This window comes from Nothoprocta perdicaria, unplaced genomic scaffold (assembly GCF_003342845.1).
Source record: "Nothoprocta perdicaria isolate Ctin4 unplaced genomic scaffold, notPer1 scaffold_67, whole genome shotgun sequence".
Classification (NCBI taxonomy): Eukaryota; Metazoa; Chordata; class Aves; order Tinamiformes; family Tinamidae; genus Nothoprocta; species Nothoprocta perdicaria.
Genome location: NW_020455943.1, coordinates 1,205,435 through 1,229,146, shown reverse-complemented (window position 1 = coordinate 1,229,146; position 23,712 = coordinate 1,205,435). Strand labels below are relative to the sequence as shown.

The 23,712-nt window shown below is 35.6% G+C and overlaps 1 long non-coding RNA gene across 2 annotated transcripts in view; it reads left to right on the top strand.

The window, feature by feature from the left end:
• The first annotated feature begins 655 nt into the window (after positions 1 to 655).
• Positions 656 to 23,712, top strand: part of LOC112956816 — a 43,000-nt gene continuing 19,943 nt past the window's right edge. For both annotated transcript variants that reach the window (XR_003251113.1, XR_003251112.1), the window contains exons 1-2: positions 656 to 683; positions 4,149 to 4,262. This is a non-coding gene — a long non-coding RNA (uncharacterized LOC112956816). The remainder of the gene's footprint in view (positions 684 to 4,148; positions 4,263 to 23,712) is intronic.

Below are 23,712 nucleotides of genomic sequence, written 5' to 3'. Positions count from 1 at the left end.
TTTTTCTTTGCTCACCAACTGAAATGAGCATGCCAAAGAAGACTGCAAATACAATGCAATGAATAAACATCAATCCTGCAAAGGTGTTTTTTACTTCACTCTTTCTTATTGAAATGTAATGGAAAATTAGATATACAAGTACTGTTAGAACAGAATTATATTTAATTTACTTCTGAACCATTAGTTTATGTGCCTCTTTATGCATAGTATTTTAAAATATATTTATCATTTTATAAGTTTTGTAACTTGTTCATTTTGACTTTGTTAAGCACAATATAAATCAAAATCTGGATATAAATGTCTCACAGGAAACAAACTTTTTTTGCACTACATGGTGTGCACTGCTATTATTTATATGGTGTTACGTAATTTTGCACAAATATTGATTACTAATTTCGTAAAACTGAAAAGCACAATTCCCAGGTTATGTCCATGACCTTAAAAAAAGTCTAAAGAAAACAACCTCATTACGAGACATACCTTGCAATAGATGTTTGCTTAACTGGAAATCCGCAAGAGCAGCTGCCCAGTGCAACGGTACATATTTGCTTCTGAATCCTTTCTCAAAGGCACTATTTAAACATGTTGATGAAATGAACTGCATTTCTCCCCACCTCCATTTAAGCAAAACAAAGAGACTCCGAAGACAAAATATATTTTGTTTTTGCAAGTAGCATAATATGGTAAGTGAGAAATTTGCTTTCTATAGTATTATTTGGGTCGGAGTTTGGGAAACATCCCTATTCCTATGCAGATTCTGTGTCTCTGCGTACTGCTCGGTCATAATTCTATTTGAAAGTGAATATACTTCTATTTCTAGAAGTGTTTGTGTATGGAGCTCATACTTATCCATATTTGGCTCGATATTATCTAGCTACTCTCGTTTCACCACTTTGGCAAGAGGAAATCAAGAGCTGCTGTACAGAGGATATCAGTCCAATCCAAGATACAGGATTTCTTCCAGGTTTTATTCTGATTTACCTTAGACCACAAATTGGTGACAAAGATGACAAAGGTTTTTATGATGTGGGTAGCTGGACTAGCTATCGATTGATTTCACGGAACATCTCCAGCAGCAGCCAGTGATAGCATTGATTTTTTTTCAGTTGCCGTTGTCCTGGGCGAGGTTCAATGCTGTGACTTAGAGGTAAAAGTATCTGTCTCCTGAGCCAATCATACTGGCCAGTTTTCACTTCCTTTCTGGGCTCTGCTCTAGCTTTTTTTCTGCCAATGTCTGTATGGGAATTCATTCAACCTGTCAACACGAAACTTGAATTAGCAGGAGAAATTTCTTCAATATTTCCTTCTCTCTTGGAGGTGGCTTGTCACTTTCTATAGCAATTCAAGCTCCAAAAAAAGGAATCTGAAGTGTCAAATGGCAGGACGTTAATGGAACATTGTTGAGATGACGTCACACCTTCTCTCCTCCTTTTTTGGCCAGGGATGTAAGTTGTAAGAAGGGGCTTGATCCAACATTCCTTCTACTCGTGTGTTTAGCATTTATGCATGTCATCAACTTTGCTCTTGCTTGGAAGAAGATGTGGGTAAGGAAGATATTTTCTTGGAGTAGGAACATTTTTTTCCAAAGTAAAATGACAAAGTAAAATTTCCAAATAAATGACAGAGTGAAAGATAAGCAATGCTTTTAAGAGGAGAGGGTGTCCTGTGCCACCTATTTTAAACAAAACAAAAAGTGTCTACCAGGCTTTTGCATTCTCCTTTGTTCTGTATCTGCACCTGCTTTGGTGTCTGTAGGCAATAAACCATTAAGTAGGAACATGGACTGAATTCTGAGGTATGAATTCAGGCTAAACTCTTACTGCTGTCAAAGGGAATTCTGTCCGAGTAACTTTATCGTCCTCTAAGGTTTATGTTATAAAAGGAAGAAAGGCTAAAAAAAAAGTCATTTTCTTTTGGTAATTAGTAATTTTGCTCCTCTTAGTATCACTAATCAGAGATCACCAATTTATTTTAAAAGAAGAAGCATGAAATCATGTCTCCTCACAGCACTTGTGGTGACCTTGAGAAAGCAACAGTTTATTCTTTGACTCTTAACCTTTGGTTTTACAATTCTAGCAATATTTTCTGATTCTTGTTAATTTATCATGGATTTTCTCCTCCTTTATAATTTTTTACATTTATTTCTGAAACCACACTTAAACTTTCAAAACTAAATGCTGGATAATGTAAAGAAATAAAGCAGAAAATGTAAAGAGTGGGGATAGTAGCAATTAAAAGTGTTCTGTAAATTACTGTTCCAATTTCATAGAAACTTTGGAAGAAACAAAAGGAAGAATCAAACATGCTGACCTTCAGTCTTAGAAGGATTTCTTTATACATACCTAAAAATAACTGCTGTGGAAAATGCAAATACAGAGACATAAATGAAAGAAATGATTAATTATTAATACCTTATGGTGATGACTCTTGAAAAGTGAATAGGCTGATGTTTTAGTCATATTTTTCTCATAGCTGAGTACTATGAAACATGTAGTATTCACTACACTGTATTATTTAAAACATATAGACTTCAATATATTCTGTTATTCCTTTATTTGTATTTTTAGATAGCATTTTCTAAACTTTCTAGCATTGCAGCTCTAGAGTGCAGCTCTACTTCTTGTCTTCTTTTAGTGCCATGATATTGGATATTGTGGAGATGAATATTTATCCTGTTATATGAAGTTGCAGAAACTGAACAAATAGTTAGGCAGTAACATCCAAATACTGTAGCATTTTAAAACAACCACCACAACCAAAAGTCCCATCAAAACTATTTCAAGGATGTATACGATCTCATTAAACCTGAAGGACCTTGATTAATTCTGTGTAAGAAAACAGCTTCTATAGAATATGTTGAGTAAACGTCTGTAATGTATATCTTCTCTTTTTTTTTTTTTTTTGGCTAAATTTGAGTAAGTTCTCAAAAAATATCTTTCCCTTCTCATTGCCATCTAATGATGTACATTTATGAGCTGTCTGAATTTCTCCATTCAACCGTGTTCTTCCTGACTTACGGGAAAGATGTGTTTGTTCAGTCTCACTGTTCAGCCAATACAGTAATGGGCATCCACTGTTACTGGCTGTCATGAAGAAACAGTTCCAGTTAAACCTACAGTCTTCATAAAATCAATGTACAAGCTTATATACAAGACCTTGCATAATAATCAGATCTTATGGGAAGGTTGGACAAGGATGTATGTTTCCTTGCTTTTTGATAAATTTTGATTTTTCGTCTCCCAACTTGAACCTCTACAATCCTCAGATAAAAATGTGCTTAAAACTATGATTGTAGAAGTTTTATTTGAATAATATTACTATTTGGAAATAAGGATTTTTAGGAATATAGACATTTCTTACAAAAGCTGCTTTAATTAAAAAGGAATTCATGAGAGGAAAATATTTAATCAGCCCAAAAAAAAATTATACAAATGAATAATGCAAGAGTTATCCTGATATACACAGGGGATCTCATAAAGAAGAAAACCTACTCTGAAAGTTATTTACTCTTTTTCCAAGTTAATGATTAGAAAAATAAATAGGTGCCAAAAAGATAAACGTGTTTGATTACTTCTAGCAATGCACTGCTTTCTTATATGTTATCCTGGAGAGCACTCAAGTAATTGCTCGAAAAGCATGTGCTGGAGTCTACAAGTTAAATTTCTGATGCCATTTAGTTAAATTGAATCATTAAATACTAGAGCTAGGGGCCTGATTCTCCTTTATACAAAAGTCTCTTTATATCACTCTGGCAGTACTGAAGGGCTGTAAAACAAGTAATGCAATTAATGCCTGACTGAATGCCCATTGGCACAGATTTGAACAGTGAAAAGAAAATCAACTTTCCCCAATTTTTTTGATTTTTTTTCTAAATGAAAAGTGCTATAACTGACTTAAAATCATTGCCTTCTCGAGTGTACTAGCTCACTGATTTTTTTTTTTAAATTTGACTTAAAACAGAGGTTTTCAGAAAGTGTTCAAAGCTATGAAGAAAAAGTTCTGAAGAAGTGTAAAAACTTGTCTAATTTGGGTTTAGGAACAGATTTTTAGCCAATTTTCAGTATAAGAACAATTATTTATGATAGAAATGCTGACATAACTTTACTAATAGCACTTCTAACATGTTGTTACAATGTCTATTTACTCAGGTACAGCATTAAATATGAGATGTGAACTCACCATAGCAACCCCTGCATCATATTGCAGATATGCTGCTTCTAAGCTACGGCGAAGGTTTCTGAAGAAATACACATGAATGTGAGGTAAACATCTATCAATTTCATATTGTGTTTCAGAAGTACTTTTCCATACAGAATAACAATAAAAAAGAAAACTTTATGATATTTAAATTAATACTTTATTACTGGGCTTTACTTTTCCTCGTCCCCTGTATATTTTTGCAAAATGTTTAGCTAACTCCCCAAATCTCTGTGACAAAATTGTGGCAAACATATTACCAAACTCCTCCAAAATGTTGTTATGAATCCCTTCATGCCCTTCACATGACCCACTTGTCCTTTTTAGTCCTTCTCCTGCTGATATCCTGAGAACTTACAAAAATTACTATTGTTCACTATAAGCTATTCAGTAGAATATGTGAATATATTTAGAAATGCAAGTAGATTTTCAGCTGAAATCTCTTTTAGATTCTTTTTATGCATGTGACTGTTTTCATTGTCCCTCTGATTTAATTTTCAGCTTGAATGTTCCACACATACACTATATATATTCTTATATTTTTTCTTTATTCTAGTTGTCGTCCCATCTTTTGTATAAATAAAGAAGTTCTTGCATTGTCAGAGTCATTGATTCTTTTTTACTTTAATGTTTTCATCCTTTTAGTAAATTTCCTGCGATAGATACAAACAATGGCTGTGTTGAATTTAATTTTAGTACTTTTTCTTTTAAGGTCTGATCCTAACTGAGTACAGTATTACTTTTCATGTTAAAGTGAAACAGGCTTTGGGTTGCCACTGATGTATCATTGACTTCAGCATCACTGAAATCCTTGGCAGGTTGCCTGTTCATAAAGATCAACATTAAATCATCTATGTAATGCCAAAAGCAAGTTCCTGATGATGTCCATCAGGCACCTCTTCCTCTTGCAGTCAGACTTTTGTGGCCAAACCTTCCTTAGACTTTAGCCAAAAGCTCATAGCAAACTTTTCTCCTGGAAAGAGTAATTTATTACATTTTTTTTGGTGATGTTAAACTACTGTATTCTTTCTTTCCAGCTCTCACTTGTATAGGAAGAACATGCATTTTCTCAAATTAGGTGGTAATATTGATAAAGAATATGCCATTACTGTGTTTTGCCATATTAAGTTTTCTCCTTAGGTTCTTTCATCACTGCTGGCCAGCATTGCTGATCCTGGGGCACATTTCCCAAGTGCTCTACACAGTCAGTTATGTGCCCTCGCTTGGGTGAAAGAGTATCACCACAACTGTGTGTAGCTCAGGGACTACAAGCTCCTCTCCTCTCTGGGTCTAGTCCTGGAGTGTGGTTTCCTACATGAAGAAGCAGGAAACCAAAAGAAGGCTGCTAAGTCTAGTAGTACTAAATTGCTACCTTTTCCTGTTTCTTCTCTCAAGTCTGCTTTAGCCTACCTGCATTAAGTATTTAATTTGTAAGTATCCTAGATATTTTAAAATCTAGGTGCTGAGTGTTGTTCAAAATGCAAACTGCAATATGCACTGCACTTGCAAGTTCAATACTTCAGAGAACATCAGCAACACCTCGTAAGTCTCTAACTTAAGCAATGTCTCTACCTTCACACCCAATATTGTCAGCAGAGATGCTTCCCTATAAGAAAACCATGCACAAATAAGAAATTTAGCAGAACAAACACTTAGTCCTGAGCCATAAGATCTCTGTCCACAACAATGTTAAAAAATGATACAGTTTTGTTATTTTCCTAGAAAAATAAGCCTGGCCAGCCTTATTTCTAATTTTAAAGGCACTTTCAAAGGTTCATCTGGCACTGTTTCCATTTTAATCCTATTTCAGGATTTCTGGATTATACAAGTCATGTGAAGAATACAGTCACCTGAACAAAAAAATGAATAAAATCCTTGTTTTTATGGATATGCATAAAGATGCATATAAGATGGTTATACATAAAGATGTATATACAATGGATATAAGGAAATATATGAAATTTCCTATAAGAGAAATTTAAGGAATTTCCTTTCTTAAAGGAAAGAGAAATTCTCTCTCTTTCTCTCTTCTTTGAAAGAAATTTCAAGATATATAAACAATGTATTCAAGATATATAAACACTTCAGAGTAACATCTTTTTTTTTCTGTTTATTAGTCCCAATAATAAAATCTCAATCTCTTAAACGTCTATGGAAAAAAAGATGATTTAATAGATGCAACAGCTATGGTTCATACCTTAGATGTCATAGATATTAATAAAGAAATCTCTAAAGCGTTAATATAGCTAGAAGTTCAGTGTTATATAATAATTAACAAAAATGAGTCCTATTAAGCAGCTATAACCTGCTCTTTGTTATATCCTCAAAATGCATGGATTTTTTAAGAAAAAAAAAAAAGATTTTCCTAATTAGACTTTGGAACAGACTCAGACAAAATATTCTTTAGGACTTTTACTTTGTCAGAGGTGAGGTGCAGTGAATCAGTAGGAGAAAAACTAACATTATATCCTTGGTTACACCATCCTCGCTGTTACTGAGAAATGTGCCAATAGTCACAGATTAGGCTTAATGTGCTACTGTCATCAAATTGTTGAAATTTTTGTCTTTGAACATACATTTTCTTTCATGCTCAAATAATGTATTTTTTCCTTTGATACAGAAAAAGTAATGTTCTAAAACTCACAGGCTTCTGTGAAAATTTGCAATCCTACATTGCTGAAATTGTGGATCAAAAAAGCAAAATATCAAGGAATATAACTCTGAAAACTTATGCACTTTTCACTGTGTTGATGCTGGATGCCACTTGTCAAACCCTGAGTGCCTCCTCCTGTCCTCTTTCACTCTCTTCCATCAATTGCACTGCCTCGTGTTGTAGCAATGTCGTTCACTCTGCTGCTTTCAGAGATCCCAAAACCTGTATATTATCAGATATTTTTTGATAAATACTTGCTAGATAATCTGCAATTAATACTAAAATGAAAATATGCCAAGGAGAAATATGTTGACTCTTTCAGTAAACTGAGGAGTTCTTTGCTGCCTTTCTTGGCTCTAGATGTTAGAGTGGTTTCATGAACAGAGTTATGAACTAACACTTGCATGAACTAATTGCATTTGGGCATAGTCTATGGAGCAGTATTATTAAACATTAAACACAATATTCCTCCCCAAATGTATGATTACGTGAATATATTCCATGTTTTTTAGGGCAATCAATTCATTAAAGGTCTAATCTTGATTTCTTTATCAAATACCTTACACGTCTTCTTTAACCTTAAACTAACTAATCAGTCTAGGGGGTATTATGTTTTAACTGATTTTCATAGTAATTTTGCTGAAACTGCTGGTTTAAAAAATGTGTATATAGATCCTAAAGACCTCTCAAAATACAGAAATTTATGTTTAAAATAACAGTGGAAGCTTAAGTTGACAGGGTACTGACTACAAATGGTCAATTTGCACAAATCAGAGCAATATCATGTTCAATATCATGTATCATTGTTGCATTCAATATGCAGGGCAAGTGACTTTTTACATATAATTGTATGTGAAATAATGAGCAAATTTTAGAAAACAAACAAAGAAATATATTCACTCTCCCTATCACTACTGTTATATGTTAATTTTACTTTTCTAAAACTAAACCATTTCTTCTGGAAGTTGTATTAATGAGGTTTATTTCTTCTTCTTTACCTGATTACAGGCACATTTATCACCGGTTTATTACAGCAATAACTTTCAACTATTTTAAAGTTATAGAACTGTAGTGAATTTCTACTGAAAAAGGATTCTCTGTAGTGAATTTGATCCTACAGACAGAAGTCTTGCACTTCCTAGATACCTTTCCTGGGCCCTTAGAATCTTCAGTCATGTTAAAAGCTTAAAACTACTGCTATCTTCAATAAAATCTCTGCTGCCACTCTGGAATCCCCAAGTTCTCTCTTTGCTCAGCAGTAGGATTCATGGTCCTGTCGGCACTAGGGAAACGCTGCTGAACGGTTTCTTGTCATCCGTCCTCGGCAATAGCACCTCTGCATTCATGCATTCTGTGATGCTGATGTCTGTTTTCTTTTTAACTTCAGTGTCACCTGGACTTGATTTTAAACTGACTGGTTGACCCAGTGTACATTCCCCACTTCTGTGATGATGAACGAAGTGTACTATTTTCTGTAAATATTGACAAGAGTTGCAATGTGGCCATCACCATATTCACTTACCTTTGAATTCCTACTTGAATGGGAAAGTTTCTATTTTTAACTATTTATATTGAAAATTGGCACTTGTACAGAGCAGAGCTCTAATTTTGATCTCTATATCCCAGCTGGCATGTGTATCAGTCTTGCATCTCCAGCCTCTTCTGCACAAAAATGAGTAACAACAAAAATCTACAAAGAGATAGAATGAATTCTGGTATAACTGTTGTTACAGATATTGATTGAATGAATCCTCTCATTAAAAATTAAGTCACATCCTAGGTATCCTTTAATATCTTTATCTAGCTTTAGTATACTCTCCTCACAAGAATATATTTCCTCTTTTTGTTTCCTCCATCTGTTTTCTTCCCAATACAAATATGCTGCTTTACCTGACAGCGTATTTTACCTGTTTTATCATGACCTGACGTTATAAATTATTGTTTTATAGCATTTACATTTTGTTTTCTTTAAAACTTCATTTACTTCTTTCTTTCTGAAAAAAAGAAATCCCATTTACTTTTTAAAAATTAAATGACAGCATTTATGTGGTTCAAAGAAGTATCACAAATCTTTCATTCTTGCCATCTTAGATATTGGGACAATGTGACATATTTTTCTTTACATTTGTGCTTTTGCATGATGCATGATTTACAGTATTTGCAAAAAAATGCTTCCTTCTCTTTTGCAGCAAATATTTCTGTTAGACATCACATAGTAATTACTTATCAGTGATGTTTAAAATAAGTTAACTTAAGAGATTGATGTTGTATACCTTAATGCTGAGTACGAGCCAAAGTAAAGGGATATCCTGAGTACTGAGCAGCTTCAGAAAATCACTGGGTCATTCCCACAGTATTATTGATATAAATGGTCAGTTTTTAATATTGACAGTTCAAAGTAAGATCTGTCACTTCACATATCTTCCCTTATCTTATTTTCTTATATTTTTTTTTCAGCTTTTTGATTTAAGGGAACAAAGATTTCAGGTAATCTTCATCATCTCTCTTAGTAGATATATTTTGAGTAATTTCTTTCTATTATCATTTTCCCTAATGCTGCAGTAACTTTTCCATAGATTATCACGGCAGAAATATTTTTCAAAAAAGTAATGAGTCACATAACACAAATACATCCTTTTTCCAAACAGATTTTTGGCTGAAAGAAAAAAAATATTATTTATAACTCAAATTACATTACATAAAATGTACTCTCATCTATAAAATGACTATAAATGGCATGGTAGGGTTCCATATTTGCTTTTCACCCCCTTTTTCTCCAATGACTTTCCTGTTGACCTCTCTTTTAATTTACAAATAAAACTCTGACTTTCTTGACTGCCAGCCCTGAAATCTCACCCTGGAATCTGAGATCAAGCTGTGTTCTTTCTGGTTTATGCCAAAATAGACTTTGTTTCACCTCCCCAAAGCTGAGGTTGCTCTGCAGGGCTAACAGGAATGAAAAGTAATAACAATACTTTTGCCAGTAAAAAGATGAAGTGAAAAATTCTCCCCTAAGTAGGAAGATACCAATTTTCAAGTCAGTTTTATCGGAAACAGCTGACATTGAAAACAAGCACTTGTAGCAGAGTTGGAATGGTGCATCTCATTGTTTGATGGACCCTCTACAATCTTCCTTCACCTCTTCCCCTTTCAGGCTTTTCAGCTAAATCTGTAGTACAGAGCAATTCCTCATCTGAAATGCTTGTGGTGGTGGTTACATACTTTGCCCTCATGGCATTACTGGGTTGAAGTGTTTCTGCCCTCTTCTATTTTTATGCGCCCCTCCACTTGTGTAGGGACAACTGGACATGGGAATTGGGTTCAGCTAGAACTACTCTGTGAATTGGATTGATTCTTTTTGTAGGAATTTTTGTGGAAGTCCATGGATTCGTCTCGTCACAGCCAGGTCACAACACTGCTCTGCAAATCATGTGTTGGGCACAGAGTAACCTCTGTGGCATAGGCTTCCTTGGCCAGCTGGAATTTATGAATAGCGCTGGGAGATGTTGGGCTGCATATCTTGTGCTGTTGAACACTTGGGGAGGACAGGGTGGATGCAGCATTGTTTGAAACATAGCAGAATTAGAATTAGGTTCCTCATCAGATTCCCATAAGCTCTGTTTCATTAGGCTTAAAGAAGCCAAAATATAATGGAACCTAATTTTTGCTCTTATGTTATTCAGCCCACTGGATACATACTGATGTGTGCTATGAGAAAGAGAAGATAATTACCAAAACAGATTATTAATATAGCCCCTAAATATATCAGAGATTTATACAGATTTCTAGGTGTCCCTGCTGAAGCAGGGAGGTTGGACTGGATCATCTCTAGAGGTCCCTTCCAACCTTAATGATCCTGTGTTTCTGTGATTTATTTTTTAAAGGAAAAATAACTCCTTTGCTTGCTTTGAATGGTGAGATGCACTTTTGAATTTGTTTTTCCTAGCATATTTTCATAGAGTACTTCTGCAAAACTGTGGTTGAGAGTTCATTTTAACACAACAGTTTAAATGTGCATTTTTTTTTTTCTGGCTGAGGGGTAAATATTTGCATATTGATAACATCTGCACATGGCAGAAAATGCACCTGTGACACTGAACAAAAGCCCTGCCTTCACACCCCAAAAGAAAATAACCAAACAAGTTATTTATTATTAGCAGTGGAACCCAAAACACAGAAGTATAGATATCCAGAGTTGAGACATCAGCCTTTTTTCCCTCTTACCCCATCACAGTTTGTTTATATATTACAGCATCTGCTGTAGATTATGTAAGCTCTGTTGCAAGAGCTTGCTATATCTGATGAATAAAGGACAAAGTCTCAGTTTAATTTCGAATTTACAGAGTTTATCGAATTCTGCTGTAAGCCCCTCTGTCATCTTGCTTCTTCGGTAGATACAATTGCAAATTATGTATTTTTATGATTAATGGCAAGACTCCTGCTGCTTAGTGCCTCGAGGTTGCAGCTCTCTGTGTTATTTGCTGTACATACACAATCAAAAGTTTTTCCGTAGGCCAAAATCCTGAAATGCAAATATTAGTTAAAAGAAAGTTGTCCTTTTGAATGGATGAACATTCATGAGGAAATTAATACATTATATTAGAAATGACTTGTGCTTTTTTTAGCAGCTCTTAAAGTCATTTAGATTAGAAGAATGATTCTCAGAATCCAAATTCTGTTCTGAGCTCAATTTTTAATAGTCCAACTACACCCATATCCATTTTGAAATCACACAAACTAGTAGGCAATCAGAAAGCTTAATCCTGATCAATTTATTCAGATGAATGGTCTCAATGGGGTTAACTGAAACACTCATAAGAATACCATGAACATGGTTATTTACTTTTTGCTTAGACAATGTTAAATCAGTTGAAGAAATCCTTTTTCTTTCTCTCAAAGACAGAAAAATTCTTTTTTTTTTCTCTCAAAGGCCACCAGCAAAACAAATTAACAGAGCCTTGGAAATATTCAGCTATGTTTTACAATCAGATGTACAAAACACCTACATGCCAAGGGAGAAAATGAAAATAAGAAATCAGTTTTAGCATAGGGAGCTTGCTTCTTTTTAACGGCAGAGCAAAGCCAGAATAATATTACTAGATTACCGTAATTAATTAGGCCAACCTTTTAAAAGATGGTACAGACAAATTGCATTCAGAAAGTAATTGGATTCTGCACAAGAATTAAATATTTTGGATGCATAACTTGCAAATGTGCACTTTTCCTGAGGTAAAATGAATGTATACTCAATTATATAATTCATCCTATGCATATTTGAGAATATGCAAAGCAACAGAATAACGGGCACATGAACAACTCAGTTATGGAACTTTCTGACTTCTTATTTCTTGATTTGGTAATTAAAACATTTATTAATTCCTTCATATCTCTCAGGTGATATACACTTGGGGAGGACAGGTAAAACACAGTTATGTCATTATTTCATGGCTCTGTAAAAAAAAGTGGAGATAAGTATTTTTTACTAATGTGTATATACACTGCATGTACAAAGCTGCATTAAACAAATGCTGAGAATCACAGAGTCAACTCTCTCCATGGAAGAACATATTTTTAGCCAGGATTGTATGTGCTGGTATGCACTTTGTAATAGCCCTTACTAAAATAATCACATTGCGTGGATTAATAGGTAAAATAAAGAGTCGGTAAAGTAGTCTATTGCTTTAGGAAAAGACTGGCATATTAGTAAATAAAATGCCAGTCTGCACTCTGGACAAAACTGGGCAATTGCTTCACAACATGCACTGAAATGGAGGAATTTCTGAATGGTTGTTCAATGTGGCCTCTGCCGGATCTGTGCAGTTAGTAGGTAAACAGGCAGTAGGGAACAGCATCATTTATTTTCACCAGATAGCCAATAGCTAAGGCTAGAAAAAAAGACTCATGAGGTAAGGTTATGCTTGCAACCTTTGACGTTTTCTCCATCTTGATTTCTTAATTGAGTAAATAGCTATTTCACTTTGCTCATTTCCGTTAAGTGGCACTTTCAGCTTTGCTTATTTGCTTATTTCTCTTATAAGAATACATAATCATGCAAAAAGAAAAACAATAGGGAGATGTTTAGCTTTTTTTGAACTTTCATTTAATGTATTTTTAAGAAAACATGACTTGTTTTCATGGAGTCCATAAGAAAAGCTAACAGTTTCTTTTGCTCAGATTTTTCTGGACATTTCATCTTCAGTCAAAGACCAAATAGGAAAATTTTATGAAGTTACCAACATGTGGTAATAGCAGCAGAGGTAAATATCAAATAGCTGTGGAGCTCTGAGCTAAGATGTTCCAGCATCTATGTCATCAACCTTGCACTTGGAAAATCAGTGTGTATTTTTCTTTGAGTGTCTCTTATCTCCCTCTTTCCTCCCTCAGTTCTTCCTTTCAACCCCCTTATGTGCGTTCTTTTTTTTTTCTGTAAAAATAAATGTCAGCTACAATATGAAGAGGATAGTATGACTCAGTGCACAAAAGAGGAAAAGATGAGTAGATAGAACAAGAGAGAACATGCAAGAACAAAATGGAGCAGACTCGAGGAGAATCAGTCTGTGGGTAAGTAAATTCAGGTATATATGGAGATGAGACAGAAATAGACTATTAAAGTGTGCCTGTGGCAATTAGCAATATTAAAATGAATATGTAATGACTATTAAAAGCATAAAACTAGGTGAATAAAAATTGATCCTAGAATTTGTACAAACCATTATGATAATTCAAATCCTTATGATCGGTGTTTACTTATGTCTTAGGGTAGAATAATGAACCTTTAATTGCAGGCAAGCAGTTTTATGTCAGAATAAATCAGAACTTAGGCACAGAGATTCTATTTATCTAACAATACAGCTGATTTTGGCATTCATTCAGCATTCTTTATATTAAGTTTTAATGCAAAGCATCTGAAGCATACTGTTAATAAAGCTGTTAAAAAAAACATATGTACAATGCAATATCCCCCATTCTCTCCCCCTTTTCTTCCCTCTTTTCTTTAGACTCACACAAAGCATATGAAGCTTATTTTTACAATACAGAGTCAGTTTCTGATCTCTAAACTAAGGAAAGTACAAGCCAATCAAAACAAAATACACATGCAGCAAAACCAGTTGATTTCTGAGGCTGAAAGGGTGAAATGCCAAGTGAATTCTTGTTCCAGGAACGTTTTGTTAAGCATTCAGAAATACTGTTTCTGAAAGAACTCTACATATTAAATGGTCTGGAACAATATCATACCAAAAGACTGAGGATTATATTTTAAAAACAGGAGATATTAATCTTAGTCTAGAATAAAGTAAGAAACATAAGTAAAATGCTTATTATTTTTTAAATTCTCATTTCAGTGTACGTAAAACAAGAGATGACCTGTCTTGTACTTGAAACTTACTTGAGAAACTTGAGAAATAACATAAAATGTTAGAAAATATTAGTAAAGGTCAGGCATGCTAATAAGACACACACCCAAAAAAAAAAAAAAAAAAAAAACCAAACCCAAAAAAACACTATTTTGGCTCTCAGGTCCTTGAATGTCTCAGGCAGCTACTCCAAGAATTTCCATAACCAACAAAACATATGTTACTGGAAGATCAGGTAAAATATACAAGCCAGCAATCACAACTCTTAATTATGTGTTCTGGTCAAGTTAATACTAGTGGATGGGTCCAAATGACTGCAATTTTTGTGAGGAGGCAGGAGGGTTTTTGCTCATGCTTGGTCAAAGACCTGTCCTACATAGGATCCCTTGTGATAGTGGCAGCATCTTCCTGTTTTGGGAGGGGGAATCACAGCTGCTTGGCATTGCAGGAGACACCAAATGCAGTTGTGGTCCTCAGGTGGCTGCCTCCATCCAGTTAATCTTATTATAATATATTTTTAATCTCTTATGCTGTAAAGTGACCCCTGTCACAACTGCTTCAGGAGAAGCTCAGCTCTTTGAGAGCTGGGCATGAGAAAGAGAAGTGGGAACTATAAGCTAAGCAGATTTCCCAAGCCGTACTGCTCCTAGACGTGAAACCAGAGCTCTCTTAGAATCTGCTTCATGCTCTTGGGAAAGCAGTAGGTTATCAAGTGCCCTGGGAGAGCAGATCAGCTGCTAATCCACATGCTCATTAAAAAAATGCATGCACTGGGTTTGATTGCAGCCCTGTTAAAGCCTCTGTCAGAACTATTAAATGCTTGAACTAGCAGGTAGAAACTATAACCCAAAGTTAGATTACTGATATTACAACGAAGGGCAGGATGGCTACACCAACAATACAAAAGTATTTTCAAACAATTTAAAGAAAGCAAAATAGTTGTGATTTCTCTTTATGAATGTGGGAGTTACAGCAGAAAAAGATTGGGTGATGTTATCTAAAAAGCAATCTGAAGTTCTCATAGGCTGAAATCAAATATCTTTGCTATGGAGGGGAATCCAATTCTTCTCAAAAACTGTCAGAAATTGTAAATAAGATGCAACTGCTTTGGCAGAAGTGGTTGTGAAAGACTTAAACAGGATATCACAGAATCACAGAATGGTTGAGGTTGGAAGGGACCTCTAGAGAACATCTATTCCGATCCCGCTCCTTCAGTAGGGACATCTAGAGTATATGGCACAGAGTTGCATCCAGGCAGACTTGCAAGACCTCCAGCGGAGACTCCACAGCCTCTCTGGGCAGCCTGTTCCAGGGCTCCATCACCCTCAGAGGAAAGAAGGTCTTTCTCACATGGAGATGGAACTCCCTATGTTTCAATTTGTACTCATTGTCCTATCCCTGGCCACCACTGAGAAGAGTTTGGCTCTCTCCTCCCTACATTCTCCCTTCAGGTCCTATTGATCAGATCTCCCGTCAGTCTTCTCATCACCAGGCTAAACAGGCCCAGCTTGCTTAGTCTTTCCTCATAAAGTAGATGCTCCTGTCTCTTAAACAGCTTTGTCACTCTGTGCTGCACCCTCTCTAGAAGCTCCACATCCGTCTTGTCCTGGGAAGCCCAGAACTGCACCCAATACTCCAGATGCGGCCTCACCAGAGCTGGGTATAGGGGCAGGATCCCCTCCCTTGACCTGCTGGCAACACTCCTCCTGATGCAGGGCAGGATCGCATTGGCCTCCTTGGCTACAAGGGCACACTGCTTGCTCATGTTTAACTTGACTCATGGTTAACCAGGACTCCCAGGTCTCTCTCCATAGAGCTGCTCTCCAGCAGGCCAACCCCTAATCTGTACTGGTGCCTGGGGTTATTCCTCCCCATGTGCAGGTCCCTCCACTTGTCTTTGTTGAACCTCATGAGGCCTGTCCAGGTCCCTTTGGATGGCAGCACAGCCCTTGGGAGTGTTGGTCACTCCACCCAGCTTGGTGTCATCTGCAGCTTGCTCAGACTGCACTCAGTACCATCGTCCAAGTCATTGATGAACAAGTTGAACAGCCCTGGGCCCAGTACTGACCCCTGGGGGACACCACTGGCCACAGGCCTCCAATTGGACTCGACCCCATTTATCACCACCCTCTGAATTCTGCCATCCAGCCAGTTCTCAATTCACCTCACTGTCCATCTGTCGAGTCCACAGTCCCGGAGCTTTCCTATGAGGATGTTATGGGATACAGTGTCAAAAGCTTTGCTGAAGTCAAGGTAGGCTATATTGCATCATCTACCTATTAGGTCATCTGCAACATTGTATTAGCTATGAAACAGGATTTTAGAACATTTGGCTTGGAAAATGGTACTGCAAAGTCCTGAAAGCAAAATGAAAATTTGTAACATTCCTACATCAGCTTAAAGACTGCTGGATCACCAGCATTTAATATCTGATTGGAACTAGTAGAAAATGATTATAAAAAGTGTATGATTCATGTAGCATATTCTTGCAGTTTCCCTTCAGTGTTATATCTCTTCATGTAAATATCACTTGTTAATCCAAAAATTCAAATTCCAATAATGATTTGGTTCTACTGTATATTTTAACCACAAATAAGTTAGCTCTAATCATAATAGAGTTATACAAAATCCAAGGAAAATTGTGTAATAGGGTTATACTTAGAGTAAATACAGTATCAACCAGCATAAATTAAAAATATTTCTTCACAAAGTAAAATGGAGTCTCAGCAAGGCTTTCTGATTAAAAATAATTTTATTTATTTGGTATGTTTTCTACACCATGTCTCTTGAATTGTATGAACTTTGATTTTTCAGAGACTTTTGTGTGCCAAGCTGTAGAAGACTTATCTTAGAAATATCACAGTGTAGAACCCTGACTTCAGGAATATCCCTGCCAAAGTTCTTATTTAAGAAACTGAAGACATTCATCAATCATACTTTTCCCTTAAGGTCACTCATGAGCAGCTAAAGTATGGAAATTACGTACAGGTGGATGAAGTGTTTGCCTTAGGTAGTTATCCATCAGGAAGAATCCAACATAAACAAATACAACTGGAAAGAGTTAGAAGATACTTATATCACGAAAATGTTGTGGATAGTGCTGGACAGCCTGAAGTCAATGAGGATGTGGGCTTGTTGACCAGTTCTGCCTGACCTCTAGTCCATAATGAGTATAACTATATGGAGAGACCGCATCTGCTGTCAGTTTGGTGGGCTTTTCATTATTTCTTTTTGAAAACTCCATTTTCAACAGTGTGGTCTGTCCGTGATCCTCCCTGTTTTGGAGAGCTCTGGAAATATGTCTGAAAGCAGAAAGTCTGGGAGAAGGAAAGCTTAGCTATAACCACTGAGTGGCATCTTATCTGTTTTCACTTCTGGGAAGTAGCCTGCAGATTTTAAGGGACTTGTAGGCCTTCCTGAGCCCAGGAACAAATCAGCATGTCAAGATGATAAGAAAATGCCATATGAGATGGGTTGAGACCATCCATAAGTCATCCATTAGAGGTCAAGTGAGGCAAACCTTATGACCCCCAAAATATCCTAGAATTTGTAAAATATTGCAACATTTTTGTAGAAAGTTTCAAAACTGAAAGTTTCAAAACTGTTATTTTGAAATAATTTGCTTCAAAATCGACTAAGTGTTGCAGCTATGTCAAGAAGGGTTAAATAACTTCAGAATGAATGATACAACACAATTCAAACACTGAGTTTTGTCCAAATTGCTGCAGACTACTCTAGGGCCTAAAGGATATGCAAGTACTAACGGAGTCTCACATCTACTAGAGAGGAAAAGAAAGGAATTATATTTTATGATAATTTAGCTCTATTTCAAGTTACACTCTTTCTCAGAAGAGTGTTGTACAACACTTCAGCAAAGTCAATCTGCCCTGGTTTGCTAAGGAACAAAATTCAAATGGGTTCAGAAGCAAAGGATACGACCTCATGGACTTGAATATTTGCCCTACCTTGTGGCTGTCGTGAACTAATAGTTGTGGACTAAAGGGATCGTAAAGATGTTGCTATAATAAATGACCGATACTGACTTTCAAAATCCAGAAACATGCCTGTTAAATTAATCAGCTACAGTTACCTTGTCCACAATCATTCCAGCTTTTTTTTATTTTGAAATATGAGGTGGTCTGCAGATTGTTTTACTTGTCAGTGTTAAAGTAATGATATCCAGAATGGGAAATAAGTAGAATAGTTAAAACATAGTTGAATTATAATTATTTCTAGTTATTGCAGTCAAAGAAGCCTTCAGGATTTTGGAAGCAAAAAAGTCTGTCCAGTCATGGAGCCTGGAAAAATAAATGAAACATTTGGTTCATATGTGGAGATCAGATTTTTGTTTCCAGTTCAAAAAAACAAAAACAAAAAACCGACATCCCTATTCAAGAAAGTATGTAACGCATACTTCTTGAAACAAAGGCATTATACAGTACAAATAATACAAACTTTAAAAATACATTGAAGTGTATTAAAGATATACCCAATATGGAAAGAAAATTACAGACTGACACACTATTAAAGGACTTAAAGATATTTTAAGGAAATTCCAATTTGTCTATATACAAAGGTGTTATATTGAAAGTTGCATAAGAAAATGAAAAGTTATTAAAACTAGACTCACTGTGGGAGCATTTTTTACTCAAAGTATGCTTTTCTTGCTAGACCAAGTAGAAATCTCTCTAGACTTCTATTCTAGACTAGAATACTTTTTCCGTGTTTCCCACTTATTTCAAAATTATATAAAAGAGAAATTTACTGTTTTCAGTATGAGAATATAGATTCTTGCTTTCAGATTGTGGAGTGAGAGATATCAATAAAGTTCTGCTACAGAAATTTTAACTTTGTAGTACTTTGAAAATGTACTCCCATATTCACTTGCATATATATGGATTTAAGGATTTATTTTTATTTTTTCTACTCCATTGCCTTGATGCAAGGAGTATGAACATTAGCTCACCACAGAAGGAGAAAAAGGAGAAAAAAAAGAAAAGAAAATTGAGATAGATCACATTGTTGAGGAGTTATGTATGTTGGTTGCATTTTAAGTACTTGAAATTGCCTAAAATATTATTTAGATCTTATTCAGAATATTTAAGGGCACAGTATGATTTTAAATACTAGTTAAAATTCATTTAATTTCTATTTTATTTTATAATTTTATTATAAAAATTCTTGACATATCAAAGAATAAACCAGGGCTGACTCTTGTTTCCTGGAAGAATTGAGGACTTTTGAAAGTAAAAAGAAAAAAGTAAGCTCAAAGCAGTTATGTCTATTCATATTCCCTTCTCATGAACCATCTCTCATCCATGTATATATGCACATGTACAAAAGGAGAGCAACAGATAAAATGCCCATTTTTCCTTCAGTTGCCATCAGCTCACTCAATCTTGGAAGAACTATGGAGTTATGAAGCAAAAAAAAGAATTAAAATATTATTTTAAAACTTCATGTCTCTTCTGTTTTTAAATTAAACTGTAGCTTTCAGATTCTCTATATTACTCAAAAAGTGACTTACTCCTTGGTGAAGCTGTCTTTGATTATGTTCCTTCTTTCTTTAGCTAGTTAAACCTGCAGCCTTTTGTGGCTCAAATAAATAACTTCTTAATCTTTCAGAATTTATGACGAATCTACTTTTAGAGCATCCATATGACCTAATGAAGAAGATAACTCTGTAAGTATATTTTACCCTCCAGCCTAATGAGCTTATAGGATTTTTTTTTTTTGTGCATATAAAGGATGAATTTTTCAAATTCCTGTAAATATAAGTTACGAAGTGAATGGCTTCTTCACATTCAAATTAATAAAAGCGAGCCTTTTTATATGTCTTAAATACTTGCTTAATGGAAATTCCTGTTACAGACCTTTCTCTAGGATTATCTATCTAAGCCACGCTTTTCAGAGCAGCATCTCATCTTGTATAAATTCCCTTTTCCCCTACACTTTATATAAGAATTAACTTGGGTGTGGATCACTTAGCCAGATATTAGCAAGTTATGTTCAACACCATCATTTGTCTGAAGGATCTCAGACAAAGGAAAAAAAAAGAAAAGCAACTTCACATGCTTCCTAGGGTAGAAATGTACCAGCCTTGACTGCAGTCTCTTTTCCCATGACTTATTTATTTATTTGAGCCATGATAGATTAACATAGAATACAAAAATGGTGCTGGGAGTTAGGACAGGAATCAAAAACATCCCCTATGTATGTTACTGACAGCTTATCTACATAATTTTGTGTTCTTTTTGGCTTGCCTGCATAGCTAAATAACAGATTTTGAGGGGGGTATCAGCTCCTCACATGTCTCTGATGCTTTGCTAAGTATTACTTTGCCCCTATGTCCAGCAGTCCTGTATCACCAAGATACTGAAGCATGCGTTTATCTGATGCACACACTTAACAGGATAAATTAACCTAATTTTGCAGAGAGACACTGGACCAAAAAAAAAAAAAAAAAAAAAAGAAAGATTTTTTGTTTTGAGAATCAGACAGAAAGTTAATTTCAGGTGAGTGTGGCTTATTCCAGTGGTGTGTTTCTTTGCCACGGGAAAAAATGAACACAAACTTCTGCACCTTCCCGTATCCAGTCTCATCCAGCTTGCTTATGAAAGAGCAGTTATAATTCCAAAGGCAGACAACGAACTCAGGTGGTTTAACGAGACTCTCCTGAGCAAAGAGCACAAGTAGAAAGGTGAAATTTCAAAGTCCATATCAAAAGGCGTTTTTAAAATCGTCTCAGATGTTGTGTACATGGTGTCAAAAGTTTCTGCTGTATCACTCCATTGCAGGAGTCCATTGCAAGATAAGGCAATATCTATAGAATTTCTTATTTCTAGGAATGTCCTGTAACATGCAGAGATACTGTGGTGTTTCTGTGCTTCATCAATAATTGTGTTAAAGAGATATTTGATGTACAAAATTTGAAAAATGCTTAAGAAAAACATTGTAAATTCACATAGGCCATTGTAAAATCACAATTCTGTGTAAATGATGTTGGCGGACCTGGATATCCAGAGTACTTGCTGCATTTTTATACTAAAAAGTGCTTTTAGTTCCTAGCACTAGATTTAACTTATCAAACAATATTCAGTAGTTGATATTTTTCCTCCAAAATGCTCTTATCTATCTCTATCAGTCAAATCTGTTAGTTTAAACAGCTCTGAGGCACCAAGGACAGGTCACCATACATGATCAGGGGATAATTTGCTAAACTGCTTTGATTTGACCTGTGTGCCTGGAAAACCTTCCTATAAGACGGATGAAAACCCTCTCAAATGCTGCCCTGTGCAGCGGATGCTCTATCCAATGCTCTCTGCAAACTACCCATCACTCTGCAACTGTACCAACCCTGCTAAAATAACATTACTTTGAAATATTATAGGAAAGCCAGTTTTATTAATCCCGCAGTAAAAGTGATCAGTGATCCTATTTTGATCCTGCAAGATACAAACCAAAATATTTTGTTATTCTGCAATACGAGTGAGGCTCTCAGGGAGAATACATTCCCGTACTTTTATAGACATGCTTATATCCTCTTTAAAAAAATATATTTAAAACATTAGATTCGGGGAAGAAATAGGAAATAAGCCATTGTTTTAGATAGAAGAGATTTCATATGCAACCAGCAGGACATCTAGCAGGATATTTGGACCCTGCTGATAAATTTTAAAGTTAAGGAACACAGTTACTAAGTGGAGACTTGTTTTCTTCCTTTTGGGGGCTAGCAGTAAAGGGAAGATCTTCTACAAAATATCTCAGGTATGTTTAGATGATCCTACAGGTATCATCTCCTTTGCCCAAAAGTCATGAGAAGGGGTGGAAGATCTTAGGCAGAGTAGAAGCTCCCATAAAGAATGGGAAGATGCTGTCAGTGAATATGTGAAAGTTAGAGTTGATAGTCAGAGGTGTCAGAGAACCATGGAAAGAAGACTGGGAAGGTGGGTTACCTATCCACATGCATTCTAGGGCATTTCTGACTCCTTTGTCTGACCTGTCCTCAAAGATTTCTAAAGCTGAATACTTGTCCACCTCTTTAACAACTCATTTTTTTTTCTGTTCTTGTTTTGCATTCTTTTCCTTGTATCTAAGTGTTGTTTTTCTTCATCACACATAAGCAGAATAATGTTATATGACTACAAGGAAAGATCTATTAAGCACAGAATGCTGAGAAAGATTTTATGACATCAAAAATGATACAAAAGTGTTTTCAATTTCATGATAAAATCTCTACTGATTAAAGGTCTTCCTTTAGCAAAAAGATAATTTTGCATCTAACAGAACCTTATGGCATGTTTGATCCAGACATAGTCTTTTTTTTTTCCAAACGCTCGTAAGATTTTGACATGTATGTTTATCATGCAAATTGCATTTTACATTGTTGAAGAACCTTTGTGTTTTTGTGCAACTCTAGCAAATGTCTCAGTACACTCAAGCCTTCATTTTCCAAAGGCAAAACCATTTGTTTCTATGCCAGTGGCATTAATACATGACCATTTTGCCCATGCCATGTACAGGATCTGGCAGTGTTTGGCTAAAATAACTTGGCATAGACAAGTGCGATCTGGCAACGAGCAGACGTTTCTTTCGCTAACGAATCAGTTTGAGTGATTCCGTTTGGACAGAAACAAACTGTAAAATGCCAGATCAGCAGGAACACTTCCTCAAATACATCAAAGCTATTCCTTTCTAGATGGCAGAGATGAGTACTTTCCAAGAATTTCTAGGCCACCATTCTTGCTTTTCAAACTGTTTTTAAATAGGTACAAATCTACTCCTCCCAAGTGCCCCAAAGCAAACAGAAAAAGAGGTAAAATTAGAAACAACAAATATCAAAATAATCAGTCATGTAAAGTATCAGCCCAGCTGAATACAATATCCCCCTTAACACCCGAATTGTATTTAAAATATACCTTACGAGTTTTTTTCTGGGGAAGCAGATATACTAAACATTCTGTTTTTCTCTATCTGGGCACTTAAAATACCTTTTTTTTTCTTTTGTGATGCTGAATCTTCTCTAAAACTAAACTACTAAAGCATTCTCTGGATTATTGGCCTGGTACAGATTTCAGCTGCAGTTTTCTAACAGGAGAACAGTTTTGCCTATTTCAGCAGGATGGAGGAATCAGAAGTAATATTCTACTTAGCCAAGTTAAAATAACTTGCAGCATTTCCAAGGCCCTAGACCAAATCTATGGTGTATGTTACTGTACCCATGAAGTGCAAAGGGGCTGGAAAACAGCAATTAAATATGCTGTTAATTATAAAAGTGAAGGAATAGTTGGAATATTCTAGTTGTCCCCTATGTCCCAAGGTATGGAAATGGCAGTGAAGTACTAGCAGTGGGACCATTTCCATTCTTCTGGGCACTTGTGAAGACATGACAAGACTACACTTGACATAGATGAGAGTGAGAATTGATGGATGAAGGGGATAGTGCCCAAGGAAAAGAGTCTGATGTGAAGGAAAGAGACACAAACAAACTTCTGGATTGGCTCGTTG